Here is a 20,191-nt window from a genome sequence, read left to right as displayed (position 1 = left end):
AGAAATGGAATGGGACGGTAAGCTTTTATGTCTTAATACCTAAGTAATGAATTTCTCTCAAAGGCCAGGGTCTTAACTCGATTTGCTCGGACTGAGCGTTTGATTACGACGGCCTGTAGTCTGTTGCCTCAGCAAATAATCAAGAACACGTAACAAGGAAGTTTCAGTCTACGTGCTAATCTCAACGCTTTGGCGAACGTGTCCTGAAAGGTCCTTAATTTCACACATTCAATTTATTGTGCTGTGCTTAAAGATTTTTTCCCCAGAGGAGATAACTTTAATATAACGACTCCTTATACATTATATACATATTATACACGACATATTTAGCTATTATGATTTAAGATTAAATATCTTTCTACACTTGAAATAATACAATATTTTTGCTGCATGTGGCCAACTGCGTCGCCATTACTTCTTAAGTCTGATAATGCTCATAGTTCATAATCATTCTTAGCTAGGTCAAAACAGCATTATTAATGGCCCAAATATACTTGACTATCGCGTAATATTCCTATCATATCGTTATACGAGTATAAGAGTGTATTTTAATGGTCGTGTTTCAAATTTGTTTTAATCATTTACATATATCTAAAGACGGGCTTTACGGGCAATACGAATGTTGATGAGTTCGTATCACGCGCGCCAGGCCCGTCTTTAGATATATGTCAATAGTATTCATTATATATAAAATCAGGTTACAGTCGGTGTCCTAACATACAACTAGTATGTCGACGTGGGTACTTAAGTTGGAGCACTTACTGTATACATTACTTTTAATTTATTTAAATGATGTAAATAAGAAATTCAATGCTAATCTGTATCACAATATAACCTAATATTGACGTTTTGACACTGAACGCCAAACCTAACACCTCAGCTTTTATTCGCAAACAGACCAGCTAGTGACCGTAGCGGAAGCAGCTGTCACTGTCAAACGGGCGGTCGTAACTTCACGCGAGTTACGGTACCTGCGAGCTGCGCCAGCGCAAACGACTTTTTACAATTTCCACTCGGGAGGCGACAGGTGCGTTGCGAGAACGGAATCCGCATTAGAAATAATGTGAGAAGAAAAAAGATTTGCGGAAACGCGTATTTACCCTGATTTAAATATCAAATGAGTTTATCAGAAACATGCCTAAGACTTAACCATTCATACGTAGCTATAATTGTAATATAATTTATTTTGATCTAGTGTGTCAAATTAACATGGGAAATAAAACAAAGTAAACGTTTGCAAGAACAATTAATCTCAAAGTGCTCTCAACAAAATCAGCACGAAACTATTAAAAGCTTGTAAACAACACCGCTCGTTAAAGTTGTAACATTCAAAACATCTTCTCACGTCAAATCAGTTTCGCTTTGTTACGTGACTACTGCTAGTAAAGCTTAATATCTCCAAACCAATATAATTACCATGCTATAAACTCGAGTACAAAACTTGTCTTTACTTCTCAGTTTCCCACGTACGCCTACTTCAGTGGCCTTATGCCCCGTTATCCAATGATCTGAATCTTTGATACGATAATGACACTATACAAAGTATTGGTTACAGAAAGTTACCGAAACTTTGTGGCGGCGAATATCGGGTGTCGAACTGTCGTCAATGCATTCGAATAGAAAATTGACCAGCAAGTATTGATTCGATCGAAAACCGCAAATATTAAACGCCTTTGGCATGTGAACAGAGATAAAAGAACGCCGCTACCAAATATTTTAATGACAATTTAACGAAACATATTGACTGTAAAACGGTCTATAGATCAATCCAGTTTAGAAACGTGATACATAGTTAGTAGGAGATTTATTCATACTCTGGTAAGATGTTTTATGGAGACAAGATGTCGAAATAATGTCTACTATTATTATGTCGTTTTTGTCCGTAGGAATATCCACTTTTTCTTTTCAACAAGAAGCGATTGTAAATATTTTGTTGGTGTTGAATAAAGGCTCAAACCGCAACCGGTAAACAGAGCAGTGGATTTACTAAGCTCTTCTCCGTAAAAAAGACTAATAAGAACGAACTAATGTTGCGGTCTCAAACCACCGCGAGTTCCGTTCAATATCAAATTTAGGCTAAACCAAATTCAAAACGTTCTCACCGCTCCGCTCCGCCGCGCACGAGTGTAGCCTCTTTCATAAAGCTTTAATTATTTTTCTTGTGAGCCAATACAATCATTTTAATTACGACGGAGATTGATACTCCACATCCCAGCATTCGTCATGGCACTAGATGATATTACGCTATTATTATGAGTAGTAAAAACTATTGTGAATGCTTTATAACAAATCAAAATATTAGGTCCGCACGTTTCGTTGATGGTAAACAAAATTTAAAATATCCGAGCATTGATACCTGCCACAGACATTAATTAGATATCGATTCAGCTCCGAGCGCGGACGTTACATTTATTATTGCTTTAAGCAATGATTAATAACACTATTATTAGCAGAAGCAAGAGCTTCTAATTTGTTGACGGTATCTGAATGTATAATTCGCTCATTGTAAAGCACTTCAAACGGACCTAAATAAGTAGGTAGTTGATATTATTATTGTATTCATTGATGTCGTACCTAAATAGAGATATAACAAAGAAACTATATCCTGTGTGAGACTGGGCTACAAATACCCCGCCCTATTCGAATTCACGTCAAGTCGACGTATTTGTAATTCAACACGGAGTCTCCGGCAGGGCTGGCTCGCGGTTAGAGTTCGCTTGTCCGCAGGGAACAGCTACTTTCAGCCATGGCTGTTGATAAAGTGACGTTACGTACTTCGCCTCGTTTACGTACAGATGCTTTATAAAATGAAGACGCCTTCGAGTTTAATAGGGTCTGAACGAGGATTAATTTTAATATAAACCAAGTCAGAATATTAATGCAGTAGACGACTGACTTAGCATAATTCTTACTATTACTTTCCTAATTCGTCATTAAATAATAATACTGTTTATAATAGCGCCTACAAACTCAACGGGAACAAAGATATACATAGTACCTACTTTTATTATAATGAAGTGATTTGTAGATTTCAAGTTAAAAGTAACTTATATGAAATCACATAATTACTTATAAATTCCTAACTTTTCTTGTAAGTATATTTATTTAGTTGACAACCCTAAGTTTTGAGACTCGTGTACGTATTGTTTCACCTACGGCCCAGTGCACACGTGTACCTATACTACCTACAGTCAAGAAAGTTACAGTTAGTGAGACGGTTCAGAAATACATCTTAGGACCCGATACAATTTTCTTGTACCTATTTGATTTTCACCTCTCACGATTTAAATAAATAACTCAGCAGAAGTCAGTTATAGTTTTATTTCACGTGGAGCGCTTCAGTCACCCGTAGCGAAGCGCAAAGAGATTTTCCATCGGCGAGTATAAGAACATTTCTGCACCAACGGATTGGACACAGAAAAATAAAGATATTGTGTTTATTCTGGCCATGCAAAGGAAACATGCTGACGCAATGCTACTATGCACGTAATGTACGTTTTTAAAATATGCATGTATGCCTATCATAAAACCCGTTTTAATTTATAGAAGCCTACATTCGAAGGTATGTACTCTTTACTTGCAAGTAACCGGAAACGCTAGTGTCAAAAGAGTACGAGTATATTTATTCTGGATACGAGTACATTATTATATTTGAATGTAAGCCAAACTCAAACAAAGCAAGCACATTTAATTATATTATCTTCCTTGGAGATAGTTACGTCCATTATCCACTGTATCATCGTTATTCCATTACGGTAGTGCATATAACCAAATTAAGTTATAACCTAATTAATGCAACCATGCAACCGGGCTGCAACAAAGCCCCAAAATTCATTATGGCCAAAGCGTTGCAGTATAAGCAATTTAGGTCGTCTCTAATTTCGTCCACCTACAAGCCACGTAACCGCTGTTGAGACGACGGATCCACGTCCGAGGATCTCCTGTTCATTAAGTGAACTGGGAAGGTCGATGGCTTTATGGCACGATTTGCATTTACACGACCCCGGCACGGATTACACCGACACTTATCCGCTGCCGAAATGAGCCAGCTACCAAACAAGCCTTTGTTTATATACAACGAATTTTTCACCCCCATTAGTTTTGACGGGCCATCCAAAAGGTTTTCACGACGAAAATGCTTTACGACGCGTATTCCGTGAGCACTTTGGATTTCTCGCCGGCCCTTTTTGGATGATTAGTTATCTATTTCAGCCGGAGGGCGACTGATTTTCTAGGACGGCGGGCATTTATATTTACTTTCAACGATTCATTTATATAATGCGATCTTTCGCATATTCGCTAGCCATGACTATCGCTTCTCGTATCTTCCTTTGTTCACATTCCTGAATCAACTGCAACATATAACCGTTGACTTTTAACAAAGCGCACATAACACCTACTTCAAATAGTTGTCCGAAACCTAAACACGAGAACAAAGGACCACTAGTGCTGGAGTCTACGTGTATAAACACAACGTTCAGAAATCCCTGCTGACCCACTTTCGGATAACCACCTTTGAATCGCCCTGACAAAAGCATGTCGATAGAGGAACATAATGTCTGTCCAGCCGTCGAAGCCTCAATTTAGAGCCCGCATGAGCCTATCGACAGATCAGGTCGTAGAACTACGAGCGATGGCGTGAAGCCGATCGCCCGCAACCGTTATACAATATAACAATTGCCCTTATAGAGGCTAACCTTTGTTTCACTCAAATAAAATAAGCACTTGAGTGAGAGCAACCGTAAAATTTTAATTTAAAATGTTAAAATGACTACCAATACCTAACCATTTTTAGCAAAACACAATAAAACGAACAAGTTAAGAGAATGCATTAATTTTTAAAAGCCAGTGTAAGCTCAAAAGCTGTCTAAACGTGTTCAGGGATAAGAATCCCTTTGTTTATCCACACACAACCAGGATCCGTTTACCGCATAGAAATTGCTAGCAAATTGTGTATGTTGTGTGTATAAATAAAGGTAGCTATTCATTGTGGGGCACAATCGGCCTATTTGCCGGGCTGTCGCCGCCGCACACAGCGATACCCTTAATCAGGGAAATTGCTTAGTAATAGAGCCCAACTAAAATTTGTATGATAATGAAACTGGGCACCGCTACAAGCTTCCGCGGTGATTTTCTATCGTTAGCCAACCTTACGTAATGGATTTAGTTCGCGGAAAAAAATAACGACACTCCATAACTGTTTAACGTCGTTAATTGGTTAATTATGATACGTTACTTTTATGTGTCACATCCTTAGTGCTTTGCTAGCATGCATCTCATAATAATAAAGCTGGCTTGTGTTACGTAATCGAGTAGCTAGTTATTGCTGTGTACATTCTGGAGCTTCAATGGCATTATGTTAATATAATTAACGGTAATACTAGCACTTTAACGGCCAATTTAGATTAATCCGCGCCCCGTCAGCGAGATATCTCGAATTACCGAGAATTTTGATAGACAAAGATAGCTTCTCATGAGCATAGAAATGTTGATAATTAAAATTAGATTCCCGTAATCTGACAAAGTATCTTAATATTTATAATTTAAAACCCTCGTCACGTTTCTTCAACTTTGTATAATTTTTAATCTATTTGATGTGCCTATATATCATTAAATTTTTACTACGTATTTCATTTAGTTAATAGGGCGTAAAGTAGTTTAATACATTTTGAATAATCCAGGAGACACATCACAAGATATAATTTCATTGTAATGCGAAACTAAAAGCAGTCATCCATAAAAGCCGTCACTGTCGAAAACACTTCCACGACACAAAGTGTCAATTAAACATTATTCGATTCGCTCACCCTCAAAAAATGTCGACTGGCTCCGACACGTCGATCGCATGTAAGCCTTGCATGATCATTTGGCATCTCTTGTGATTGACGCATTGGGTATATACGCATCACTCACGCCAACCGCTTTAAATCTGTCATATGTGTCCGAAGGGGTTGTCGTTGAAAAATGATTGGTCATATTTCACCGCGCGGTAACGTGGAACGTATCCTATATACCTATGTATTTCATTTCATTTATTCATTTTTCATTTCATTATATTAGGGTTTCATAATATGTTTGTCCTAAAACAATTAGAGACTAAAAACAAAAAATATCGTATTACATTATAACTTTTATATGAGTACGAGTAAAGGAAAGTTTTTTTTTTACAAAAAAATATTATAGGACATTATTACACAAATTGACTAAGTCCCACAGTAACCTTATTAAGGCTTGTGTTTTGGGTACTTAGACAACGATATATATAATATATAAATATTGATAAATACTTAAATACATAGAAAACACCCATGACTCAGGAACAGGAATATTTATCTGTGTTCATCACAGAAATAAATGCCCTTACCAGGATTTGAACCCGGGACCATCGGCTTCATAGGCAGGGACACTACCCACTAGGCCAGACCAGTCGTCTGGCACTCAAGCAGCGTACAGGTCTTTGCTTTAGCAATAGAACACTCAAATTGGCTAGTAAAATAATGATATTATAATAAAGTATTATCTGGTTAAATTAATTCACTAATTACAGTCACATAATGATATAATTTATCAGGGATCGGAACCGGTTTTTTGCAAAAACATCGAAATAACCATATATTTCGGTTTATTTTATACTCTAAATGTAGGACTCAGTTGTGTTTTCAGATAACGACTTCGTATTATTAGATTGCCTAATTAGAAATGAAGTAATTAACAAAGAACGAAAAAATACCGTTTTCGTTCCCATACAAAAATACCGGTTTCCGATCCCTGTAATTTATATTAGACCATACGAGGTAAAACCATGTGCATTGGCGACAAGAATGTCATACTTCCCGTCAAAACAAAACTTTGTTTCCGCGTGCAGTAAACTTCCCCATCCAGGTGATATATTAGGAGCAGTGAATCCAACAAACTGTTGCAGTCGGTATACGAAACAGTTTTTCAATCTCACTACAAATGGGCCAACATTTACAAGGCTTAGCTTAGAATGGTGGAACAAATCGTGCGGGCACAGGTGTTGGTTTATTGAAAAAAAATACAAATCACCCCTTTCTTTGGGTGGGATGATGGTGATCCCTGTTAGGCGACTAGGTAAGGTTTCACAAGCCCTTTGTTAAGGGTTATATTCTATCTAGACCTGGCGTATTTAGAATTGTAATTCTATTTGATTCTTATTGGAAAAATATTAGTCTTCAATGATTTTATTTTTGTTTTATAATGTACCAATTTGAACATGGGGTGTTAAGATAAGATGAAAAGTAGATACTGATTTGATTTCGATGGGCCTTTCAGGTTTTCAGGGTTTCCTACAATGCAGATATGTCAGATATTTTTTCAAGGGACTAACGCGTTAAAAAAAGGCATTAAACATGAATAGTTTAGTTTATGTTTTCATTTTTTGTAGTGAGTTATAGTCAATTGTTGCTGTTAATACTTTTTTTTTATTGTAGATTTATACATAAGTAGTTAAAATAGGAAAGTTAACTATGTTCATTTAAACCTTTAAGCTTTGTTTTGTACAAAATTTTAATGTTAGTTTAGATACGCGTTAACCATTAAGGTTTACACGTTTTCAAAAAATGTTACACAGGAGTTATTTTTTGACATAATACGTTTTCTTAACTCATTAATTTACTCTAAAACTAACACTATCCGTAAGGTCGTATTATTCATTGTACTCGTATTTACTCACCTAAGTGTAGGCAGCTCAGCTTGCTGTTATGATGTGCCGTTACGTCGAATCATGAGTGCAAGCCATGAGTAAAGTCTCTCCAGTGCATATCCTAAAACAAACAATAAAAACACTTTTAACAAAGCGGTACAAAATCACGCCATAGCACTGTACCCTGTAACCATAATAGCATACATCTTTATTTCAACAAAACCGCGTATCAATGAATGAAATACAATACCTTTACATTTGTAACCCACTAAACTCACAAACTTTATTATCTCTTTGGGTAACAGTTACTACCATTATAAAGCATCGATAAAGGAGATTCTCCCTTAGGGGCCTATAAAAGAAGACCTTCATAAACAAGCAATATCTCTTTTATACATCCTCGTAATTCGTTTTCGTTTATTTCGAGGCAAGTACAAACAAAAATGCAACAGTACGATTCTAAAATGCTTATTGTTATAATTTATAATATGAAATTGTCTAGGAAACGAATAAAATGGTGATTCCTTCTGTTCCCGTTTCCGTGGAGCGAGCTCGGACGGCGCCCGCATAGCTCGAATCTAACGATAAAACTTCTCCGGTAAACGTCCCGAATTCCGAAACAAAACGTGCAGAAAAGTCAGGTCACAGGCGGCACAGGTGTGCGGGGAACTAGTACCCTCTAATCAAGCGGAAACGTGGACCCAGCGCCAGCTGACCGAGCGACCCACCAACCAAAATGCTGCCAACCTTCGCGATAACGTAAATCGACTCCATACTCACTCAACTGTTATAGAACCTATTTGAAAAATCTAATTTTATAGAAAATAAAAGCTTTTGTCAAACGGAAGGGTTTATCTCCGGCCTGATAAAAAAACTGCGATATCTTTATGAATAACCCGGGCATAAACACTCTTACAATCAATTTAACAATGCCACGGGGTTACATCACTAGCTTAAATTAATGTAGTGTTTCAAACAAAGAGCCTGAGCACTCGGCTTATCTAAGAGAAAGCGGTGGACCAGCAAGCGCGCCCGGTCCGTTCGCGCAAAACGCGCGTCGATGCCCGGATAACAGAGTGAGCATTCTTTTGTTTTCATTATGGATAACCGCGCCTCGTTACCGCGAAGATCTTCGTAAACCTTTTGACATTTCGCTAAAAGGTTCATTTCGGCTGATTAATGTTGTAATTCCTCCGGTTGCTCGTACAAAAAAAGACACTCGAAGCATTTATACGGCGACGGCTCGTGAGCGCGAGAAAAATGGAGGGAATTTATCTAAAGCCGTGTATCGTAGCGGAGCGGCCGACGGGCATCTATTTTAATACGGGCGCTATAGTTGAAAGGGGCACGTCGGATCTGTGTACGAAACTAAAAAGTGGATAGTGCAATTTCGCTTCGCTGCGTTTGAGTATGATACATGTAAATGGCGACCCTGTTACACTGCACCAGTCATGCCAGTTATAGGCGTTTCCAGTTAAAGCCTTCAGTCTAAAATGGAAGTAAATGGGTGATCTATTGACAGGTCGGTATATTTATATGAAGGTCTTCAAGCAGATCGTTTGAATACGAGCCTGTGGACCTTTCCCCTGCATTATAAAAGGTTTAAATTTCAGCGGCCACCCCCATATGTTACACGTTTAATTGTGTTAGAATAATGTACGGCGGTTGTTACAACTGTAGGATCGATCGTCGTTAGATAAGCGTTGTTTGTGGTACCTCGCCGTGGGGTCTTATAATGTACCTTTTATGTTTTTATTGCTCAATAACAGTCGTATCATGAACTGAAGGGGGATACGTGCATTATTAACTAAACGATTGCTCTTACGACCAACCGTCTGTAATGGTTAATTTGAATATAAAAAGTTTATCGCACTATTCAGGAAATTTATATTAGTTTTGCACCTAATTTAAGTTGTGATAAGCTGAATTTCAGCTGAAGCAGCTACAGTTGCCAACTCCGCGCCAATTATCGGCTAACTAACTCAGATGCGGTATTGTCGCGACTCGGGGCATTTGTTACCAATTTTTATTCATGACAGCGCAACGGAAACTTGTTATATACGGAAATGCTAGTACTTTTAATATTAATGAAGTTTGCAGCGCAAAGCTAAACAGAAACACCTGCCACAAAGGCGGCGCCAGGCGCGAGCTAACAATCTAGCTCATTAGTACAGAAAATTTTACTCTGCATAACTGGAAAAAAATCCATCGCAGCTTAATTCCAGTTTAACTCGTGTAATTTTTACTGCACTGGTAACGAGGTAACTCGCCGTGCCTAACAAAGTTGTGTTGCAGCCGGGCTATAGCGCTTTTCGGATCCACACCGTCGCGAACGGTTTCTTAATTTTTCTTTGAAAACTCTTTAAATATTGCATCGCTTTTAACTTTTTAAGAATTAGGAACCCTTAAAACTGAAAAGTGAGGAGAGGAATTTAACGTTCAAGTGCCATAAGACCGGTATGATTAACTAATAAGTACAGTGATATTTCATCAAAAATAAGTACTTAATTCACGATACTAATTACTATTCTCTCTCCACTTAAAACATTCTTACTTATACAGTGTGTATTTTTGATACAACCACAATCTTAAATTAGACGTAGCTTTTAGTGCTATAAAATAATTCTGTTTTTTTTTTTTTTAATTTAGTTTTGACTAACAGAACATAATTCATTTTTGAAATTTATTCGACCGTCAATGTATGTGACGTCGCGTCATCAAATGCTAAGTTTTGAGTTAAAACAAAGAAGTGATACATTGCTTGCTGATTGATACATTTTATATGGAAAAATAAAAGTTGTCAATTTTTTACAAAAAATATGTAAGTGTGTTCATTAAAGCCTGACTATGCGGTTGTATCAAAAATACACGCTGTATAACTTTTCATTTTACAAAACACGTTTTCAATTTGGAGGTGTTGGTGACATTGGTTAACGGACGAACCCATCTCTCCTCAATTTATAAGAATTACTAAAACTTTATCTAAGTAGGTAGGTACTAACCAGGTGGTTTCATCAACAATGTCATTGTACTTATAACATACTCGTAAACCTTTTTATGTGTATAGTGAATGGCAACGTGCGTCTCTATGAACGGAACCGATATTCCAGCAATGCGTAATCATTTTATTCTACTGAATGGTATAAAGACGTAGGCATGTAAGTAATAGTCCAAGTGGGCGTTGTATGCCCATTTATGTGCTTTACTAGCGACTCGACCGAATGCCGAGCATTTTCTTTACTGAACAGGTAGTTTTTCATAGATTTTATCGAGGCGACCCGTGGTTTATAGTGGTCATAATTGAATAAAAAACGGATAAAACACCCAATGTGGACTTAGTTGCTAAAGCTCAATTAATCTAAAAGTAGACTCGTAGACCCATAGTCGGACTAATGCAGACACCAGGCACTTTAATTAATAGTTTTAAATATAAACATAAGCCAGTAAGCTAATCTGCTTTAAGCCTTTGTAATAAGCATTAGAAAAAAGTAAACAACTGGTTGTAAATTAATACTGTTAAAAAAACAGGTCAGGAAAGAGAACTTATGCAGGTATCAAATCGTAGTTTACGTTCGTACTCTTTTGGGTTACCTAATAAAACAATAAAGCTCAAATTAAATATTAAAACAGCAAATTGGGAGACTTAGCGAAAGTGTAATTTTGGAGCGGCAGAGTGCGGTATCAGGGTTGTACACTTCTAAAGTTCTTAATAACACTTGTAGACTTCTAACTTGAGGGTTATTCTACTCTGGTGACCTTCAGTAACTTTATATTAAAATTATTCATATTGCGAGTTGAATTAAGTTTTTTTATGACCACAATCTATCATTGACTTAGATGGAATCTTCACAAGGTTTGCTAGCAAAATTTTAAGATAATAAAAAACTTACTTGAATGCTACTGATTCATCGTCATCTATGAAATCGGTGAAAGAAGCTACATATTTCGTTGCATAACACAACCACTATGGTCTCAAGCTTCTATAACTTTAGATTAATCAAATGTTGTTGTTATTTTTAAGGTTTGTACATAATATTCTAATTTAACTTAAACTTACTAAAAACATGTATATATACCTTAATAAAATTTTCTAGTAAAGACTTTCTTTCTCCCAATAAATAGTAGATTGTTACCCAAGGGATGAAAGGCACTTATTTCAGTCGAGGCAGTTTGGCGCTCGAACGCAGTGAGAGTGCCTATAATCCGAGGCTAAAAAGATGCCTTTCACCCGAGTTAAACACTCCTTTTCATAAAAATACGAGGAAAGTAAAATACATGACGTGTTTAAAAAACATGACTAAGTATAAACTTTTATAGTATTTCTGGAGGGTACTTTCAATTAACAATTTAGGTAAAAGTATCATTATTTATGGAATGAGCAGTTAAATATAATATTAAAAATTGTACAACAAATCAATTTAACGCCAAATTATAATTTCTTATCGCCCTCTCGCACATGAGAGGAGGCCTGTACCCAGCAGTGGAACGTATATAGGCTGAATTATTATTAATTGTAATTGTACCTCCTTGGATTTCACGGGCCTATAAATCCCGGTCTTTTGATAGGCTTGCGTGGGGATATAGATCCAACACCAAACTAGTCCAATGAAGGCAAGCCAGAGCTGAGAGCTTACAACAACAATGACCCACATTCAGAGCATGAGACATGATAACACACTTTAATTACATATATTATATAATTAATGAAACGTTGGACGCAAACTACATAAATCGTGATTACTTACTTGTTCGCTAATTTAACATACTCGTAAAGCATAGCAGCTATTTGCCTCGACTACATATTACAAAGCTCGTTCATTTGGCGATGTGTGAATTCTGTTTGCTTCGTTCATTTTAAATCAATCATTATTTGGTTCATACGTACATACATTATTATTTCTAGTTAAATTTCTAGTCAGTACAACTTTGCCCGTATATTACCAAACTAACTACAATGTAGTAACTGTAAATAAAACATGATGGCATTTGTATCGCAGAGTTAAAGTTTATTTGCATATACGTCCCTACCAGTCGGTCAAAAATCGTAATTCCCACTAGATTCGGAACAGTAATTATTACATTAAAAACACACACACACATGATGCTTATATCTTTACCAATTTATATAATGAATTTTCCTATTAATTTCATTATGATTTAATTCTTGTTATTAATTTTCCTCGCGTCTTCTTTAATAATATAACTTAACCTTTCAGTGATGAAAGCTACGACCTTTGACATACTTGAATGCCAGCTCTAATAATTCGCAGATGTACAGGTCACATTTAAGGGAAAAGTAATTATATACCTTCATCTCAGGGCTGCCATAAAAAGCTAAGGGATGAGCGTTAACCTTTACCACCGTACGCAACATGTAGCGGCGGTAATAACGTAGTAATGTGATGTAGACAAGTGATATAGCGTCCCCACCCTCGCAGGTAGCACGCGACGGGTGACAAGTAGCGCCTAGCACACAAGTGTTAGGCGGCGATGAATTAAATTTGTGTATTCACTTGTAAGTACATTATAAGCTTGTATTATGTAATATTCGTAATAGTTTGGATTAATTTTTCATATTTGGATCAAAATTATTTTCGTTGTCTTGTTTTATGTCCCCAAAATATGACGGAGTGTAGTTTTTTGTATGAGATGAAATTTAGTTTTTATTTTTTCTCATGGTAAATGTAATCTACAGCTACAAAGACATCCGATAGCACTGGTCTTTTTATTATTTGATAAAATACAGCGTGACAGAGTGGTTCAAAACAATACAACGAAAATAATTTTGACCCATTTATACAATATCTAAACATCTTGTATGTTCATAATTTTGAATGCTATGTGAAATGAAAACTATGCCTATTATTAAATGAGAATTATGTTATTGATATTTCTCAGCATTAAATAAGCGAAATTTAATGTTAATCACAAAAGATTTTATAGTAATACAATACTAGACTTACTATATCCAAAATAAAGTGATGCCTTACTATAATTAATAATAATAAAATACTTATTACACTATGATCATATAAATAGAGTAGAAAAGAAAGTAAGTACCGAAACAAAAAAATATAAGCAATTATTTGATTTAGTAGTAACCTAAGTAAGAAATTGTTAGTAAATGCCTTACAATTTTTAATGATTTGTACAAAAGTGAATCTTAAAGCAATTTCGTTCCCAACATTCCGCGACACTAGGTAGGTATTTTAGATTATTATTAATTATAACGCGCGGCTGCCAGCACGCGGGGTCGTGGGGGTGAAAAAATGCAAAATACACATTTAATTTCAACCCTCTGATGGTAAGGGGGAACCCTACTAATTAATTAGACCACCTGCCTAGCAAAACACCCTGTGTAAAATTGTGGTGGTGTGTAGCAAGTAGAAATAAAACTGTTTCACTCACTTCGTTAATTATTAGATTATGGACTTGAACGACGTTCACGTCATAACTGTCATGTGATGTCATAATGTAACCAAGGGCTAATCTCACTAATATTATAAATGTGTGACCATTTACGTATTAAAAGAGAGGTAATATACAGTAGTATACAGGTGTCATAAAAGTAAATTGAAAGTTTTATTTACGCAGCAGATGTTAAAATAACTTCTAAAGCACAATCTAGATCTGCATGGATTATCCTAAGAAATATACCTAAGTATGGATACTCGTAGTCGCAAACAAACATACGCAAAGGCTAATTTCTAGCCTAATGATAAATGCAGGATTTTTAAATTCGTAACCTCTTTTTGGTTTTAACCTCTTAATTTTCAAAGTAATTTTCATGTCCGTTTGTATACCTAAATAGTATTACCCAGTTTCCCACATAATGCACTCCAATTTTAACCTCATGTAAAACTGCCGTCGACCCAGTCACGTCACGCGTCCGTCACTTTAGCCATTTTCAAGTTTTTGTTCCCGGTAAAAAATAGCTCCTACATCGCATGGGATAGGCAAATTTGTAAGTAATATTTATGAGAAAGCAGGGTAGAATAATGATATGTATATTATTTGGGCCTCTGAGCGAGCACCCCGGGAGCTCGGAGAGCAACATTTGTCAATGCCTTCCAACGCAGGTGGGCGGTAGCTATGATCCTTGTTATTACTTTATTTTTTGGCTCATTTCAATAATCATTCTGGCTACTAACGTATGCACGTCTGGAGACCCGGGTTGTTTATTTTTCCGACCTGAACACGTTATTAGGTTCACGTGTGGTCTCGTTTATAGCTACATATTCGGATGGTAGGTAAGTGCAAAATACATGAATTGTAATGCACTGCATACTTTGTATTTTTTTTTGTGTATAATAAACTTGTGTTCAATTCAGCACGAAGTAATTAAAACATTTTGATATATCGTAAGTTGGGCAGTTATTAAATAATTTAATAAATGTCAGATGCAAGTGAGCTTTAATCCCCAAGTCATTGACCGGATCATAACCGAAAATCTTCAGTAAGTCAGTGAGCGTAGTCACGGAGCGCAACGTGAAAAACGACGTCCATTAAGGAAGTGAATACATTTAAAATAATCGGCTTAGTCGTCCGACGTTGACGTATATTCGTACTTATCTCACGAAGATACCGGCACAGATATCGCCAACTAATCCCTTACACAAACATCTGAAAAAGTCTCGGTACTCCTTGTAAGGCTCGGCCGAGTAATTGAATGGCTCCAGTCAGCTCTTTCACTTGAACAAAAGTGCCCAATAATTTATGCCTATAATCTGACGCGCGCTGCGCGCACTCGACTCATGTTCGTTTTTGGAATCAGAACTGTGTATATTCTCCCGGCGGTTCGAATATTAACAGTACAATGGCGGCGACAGTCACAATATTACCCGCATGCGTTTTCTTTATCCAATTCTTTACTGGCTGTCACGCCCGCGGTGTGATATTTATACGCTCCCGGATTAACACTATATTTACCAGAATTTATGTCCTTTGCTTAAAGAAGAAATTCAAAGTCACTAAGCAGATAAAGCCCGTAAACTTGTCTTTGGTCACGAAAATAGATGTAGTGAAGTGTCCCGAACATAACGCATACCACGGATCTTTAAAGTAATCAGGATGTCTCCATTAATTTTTAAGGGCTTCCTTTGAGACGAAACGCTGTATTTACTTTGAAAACAAGGAAACTTTTAATGGAGTTAGATTTGTTTGACCCTCAAACACGGTTCTTGAACCGTGAATTGTGACATTATTTATAGATAAATAGCTTCAAACGCCATCACCTCATAACCCTATATTTAGTAAAATATATTTTAACAAACACATATAAAAGATATTTTTGTATATTTTCTCCGTTGTACCAGTTATGCAAAATGTTTATAGTGCGGAAACCGCTGGCAAATAGCAAAGTCGTTGAGTATTCCACCAGCGTACAATCAAACACGACTTATCGATTGCGACTTGAAACTGCGAGCATGTCTCCAATTAAAGGTTACATCTAAGAATATACATAGATGGATTCGACATGGCGCCCCAACGCTCCTGTAGATATTTTTAGTTGACTAGTGTTATAAAAGTGCTAAGGTGAGTCTTAGTGACACTTTACAACGTAGTGAAGTGGCTTCTACATCAGCGAAGCGCGCCGGGATATGAATTATTACGAGAGGGGCTTGACAGTCTGTATCTAAATTTGAAGTAGTGTTTTGACACGAACATCTCTCACCGCACTCGAGTTCGCGTCACTGTGGATGTGTACAAATAATTATGAGGACAGTTCTCACCGGAACGACTGAAGCACACTCAAAGATGAGATGAGGAGAATAGGCGGGACGTCGAAATTCCAAACTTCGAATTAATAATAACTATCACTCAATTTCATAGTGCCGCACTATAATTTGTTAGCTATGTTAAGCAGTTTAGTACAGTCCCAATAATCGAATAAAGATCCCGTTGCATTAAATGCATTTCAAGCTATAGTGTTGATGTATGGTTCGATAGTTTGATGAATTGTGATCGCTTTTAACAGTCGATTAAGAGGGTTTGTAAAGATGATGGTAGGCACAAATCGCTCAGCGGGAGCATTCTGGCATCGCGTCGCACGTCGAGAGTGACGTCTTCATCCTCGACACGGTCGCGCATTAGCTGTAACATTTCCTCGGCGCCTGCGCACATGTAGCGACATTTTAAAACCCTCTTCCCGTGCCGCGGCCTCTGACGAATTAAGTTATTAACGCTTCGGGACAGCTGCTCGACACAAATCAATGTGATCGAGAGTTCCAAGTGCACACTTTCCGCTCCTCCTCAACAGTTTTATGGCCATTTTATGAACCCTTTCATATTCAACTTTCAGTACTCGAGTCGAGGGTAGTAAGACGGTCGGCATCATAAAATGAATGAATGCGGGTGCCTAATTTGTGATCTTACGCTAGCCGTCAATTGTTCTTTGAAGTACTCGACTTATTATCTGTACGATTTCAACGTTTCCTTTGATGTTGTCGATATGGTAATACTCGGTATCGTAATACAGGTAATAACATCATAAATTCAATGCTTGACAAGTGAAGCGTTAGTTTGTTTAATGTCTTTAACGGAATTTGTTTGCCCCAGTAGTGAAGCTTTGAAGTGTTGGCGTAGCGAAATTACTAAACCCATAACGAGGTGTGCTTTGACTGCCTCGTCAGCAATAATTTTACTTAACGTGGGTATATTTTGCAGGAGCATTTCACGTTATCTCCCGGCTTGTCAGTGCCGTGTTGGAAACGTACAAGGGGGTTGGTTATAAATTATTTACCGTTTCCGTGTAAATTCCGTGTATTTGTCACCCCGGGCCAAGGCATGTATTAAGATATTGCTTCGTATTCCCGCGAGTCTCATTACCAGCGGGGCGGGCAGCGACACCTTTAATACTTCATCTTTACCAGGGGCTTTAAAAATACGCGACTTCCCTAGCGTTACACGAAACTCGCCGGGGTTCTCTCATTTTCATAAAACGTCCATCGCGACGCTCTTCAGAACGTTATTTTTTCTCGGATACTATATTTACCTTTAATTTAATTAGGAGCAAACGTTCCGTGGGAAAGAGCGGGAAAGCGATTCGCTAAAAAGGTTGTTTTGATGGTAGTTACATTAAGGTAATTGGTGTACGGCTGCGAAACACCTTTATAGCCCATCGCAGCGGTCGTTTGGGGCTGCGCTAGGCCAATCATTGTCAGTCTTCGCCGCCGGCCAAATTTAATACGGGATACGATGTTAATGGAACGAATTTAAGTATCCTACGGATAAATTGGCTCTCAAGATTTATAGAACAACAAACTGCCCAATGTACATACATTCAAATTAAGTGCGTCCGAAATGTATATTTTATAGCGAGGGAATTTCGTTAGCGTGTATTTTTATTTATAAAGCAACAAAGGTCAATCGTGATAACATTCTAAAAGAAATAAAGAGCCCTTTGATTGTTATTAAGTACATAAGGCATAAAAAGGCTCACTGAGAATATTATGACGGAGATATTGTGACCTTATCAAAAATATTTCGACACACGCCGGTGATTAAGCCAGGCGTAATCGAAGCGAGATGTCATCATTTCACTAGCGCGATAGCGTTTGCGCCCGCGCTCGACGAGGGCTCACAGATCAATTTACTCTCACAATGACTTTAATAAACTCATTCACTGCCGGATAGAGTAATAACTCCATATGAGTGAAAGATATTCTATGTCGATGCTATCTCGAGCGTGAGTCGCGTGTGCAATAGGAAACTGGAGGCGACGTTATTAAAAAAACACATGTGCCCGAGATGCGTATCGCAGCGTCTGTTAATTACTTTTGACACGCAGCATATGATTCAATTATCATTATGATTTATTCCGAAAGAACGGTCGAATAGGCGCGGGGTGAGACGGAGAGGGCCCCACCAGTTTATTTAAGCGTTAACCATCGCATTAATTTCAACGATGTAGTATCTCCTTTCGACCAGATGGCAAGCCAATTCTCACAGGACGGTAGCACGATTTTTTGTTGAAAAAAGTCGTGTTAACACGCTACCGATTTGTGTGGGCTGTAATCTTAGCTTCGGTATTTGAACTATGATAAATATTTTTAGGAAACCTTTTTGCTCCAATATATATAAAAGGTCAAAAGTTTATTCCCATTTCTTGTGGTGGGGGCATTCAAATTATTTTATTATACAAATCTTCCTCAGCAGTGTAACATAGCTATAAATTGTATGATTATCGCATGCTGTATCTAAGGAGTTAGTGTTAAACATATAAAAAACAGCTTTACTTAATTGTTTAACTCTAGCGTCCCGTAACCACATAATTCACGTTAAGCTCGCTTTCACACGAAAGATCGCCCAGACTTCATTATAAGCCCCGAGCGGACCAGAACCGGTTGATAATAAATACTAATTACATGTAAAATAACATGATAGCATCGCTGTCAAAGCGTGAATCGACATTCCTAGAACTACAAGCTACAATGTTGTCGGGTGCATCGAAAAAAATTGTCGTTACCATACATAGTAAATCTTGCGTGACACGTAATGGTTTTAAGAGCTTATTTATCGCCGTCGGTCGCTTCTAGTGATCCATTTAATATATATTATCACACTTTAAGCGTCAACAAACGTGAGAAGATAGCCGTTGACCCGGTTCGTGATATTTGACTCATTTCGAGGATTATAAGTGATCGCTGCGAACGCCAATGTCTTCCGTTTGTTGAATCTGCGTTTACAGTAAATAACGTAGTTGGTTTAAGGCTCTTGGCCCCTACCGAATAGGCCCCGTGTATACATATTTAGACCCGGTTTATAATAGCTTTACTTTTCGAGTGTTCTTGAATGACAAAAGGGGACTTAGCCGGTCTCGTAAAGAATTAAAGGATCTTCCGTTAATTCTAAACACGTTTCAATGGCGCTTTTCTATTGCATCTGATGGAGCTAATGTTTTCTAAATTCATATCCGGTTTAGGTAAAAAACGTACTCCAAATTTCAAGGATTTAAAAGAAAAACGACAATTGATTTCAGAGTGGAACCACCTGGGGGTAAATTGAATAAGTATAGAAAATGCTCAACATACGCAATAAGTGGCCCTTCAAATAAGAAGCAGTGGGCATAATTATGTGTAGGTACATAGTTAATCTGTATTTTAAGTACCTACGTATTACCAATACATTTACTTTAGCTTTTTTTTAAACGAAGCACAATTTATCTGTTAAGGTAGTTACATTTTAATATCACAACAATGAAGTACCGAAGTCATTAGTGGGGCAACAATTTTGGCGATGTTCCCACATTTGCCACCACATGGTCAGAATTGATACTCGCTTGATCTTTTGTACGCCAGCCTGCTCTCAATCTGGATTACTGTTCGTGTTTAGTACACCGTATTCATACCAAATATGTATAGGGATTATACGGTAGCTACTTATATAAAAATGATCAGTAGAATTTACAATTAAAAATGACGGGATTGAATAAGCAACTGGGATTTACTCCAAGTTTTTTTTAAACGCAGAGGAAATGCATGTTATTGCAGCTTATGTTTCCAAGTCGCCCGCTGCGATATTCGAAAC

The 20,191-nt window shown here is 37.3% G+C and overlaps 1 protein-coding gene across 1 annotated transcript in view; it reads right to left on the bottom strand.

Moving 5' to 3' along the window:
* The window catches only part of LOC133518877 (leucine-rich repeat neuronal protein 2-like), a 66,910-nt gene that overhangs the window by 13,718 nt on the left and 33,001 nt on the right, over nt 1-20,191 (bottom strand). The window contains exon 2 of the mRNA XM_061852641.1: nt 7,694-7,784. The gene's annotated coding sequence lies outside the window, so the exon portion shown is untranslated. The remainder of the gene's footprint in view (nt 1-7,693; nt 7,785-20,191) is intronic.

The sequence above is a fragment of the Cydia pomonella genome, chromosome 6, assembly GCF_033807575.1.
Source record: "Cydia pomonella isolate Wapato2018A chromosome 6, ilCydPomo1, whole genome shotgun sequence".
Classification (NCBI taxonomy): domain Eukaryota; kingdom Metazoa; phylum Arthropoda; class Insecta; order Lepidoptera; family Tortricidae; genus Cydia; species Cydia pomonella.
This window is presented reverse-complemented; position numbering and strand designations above follow the sequence as displayed.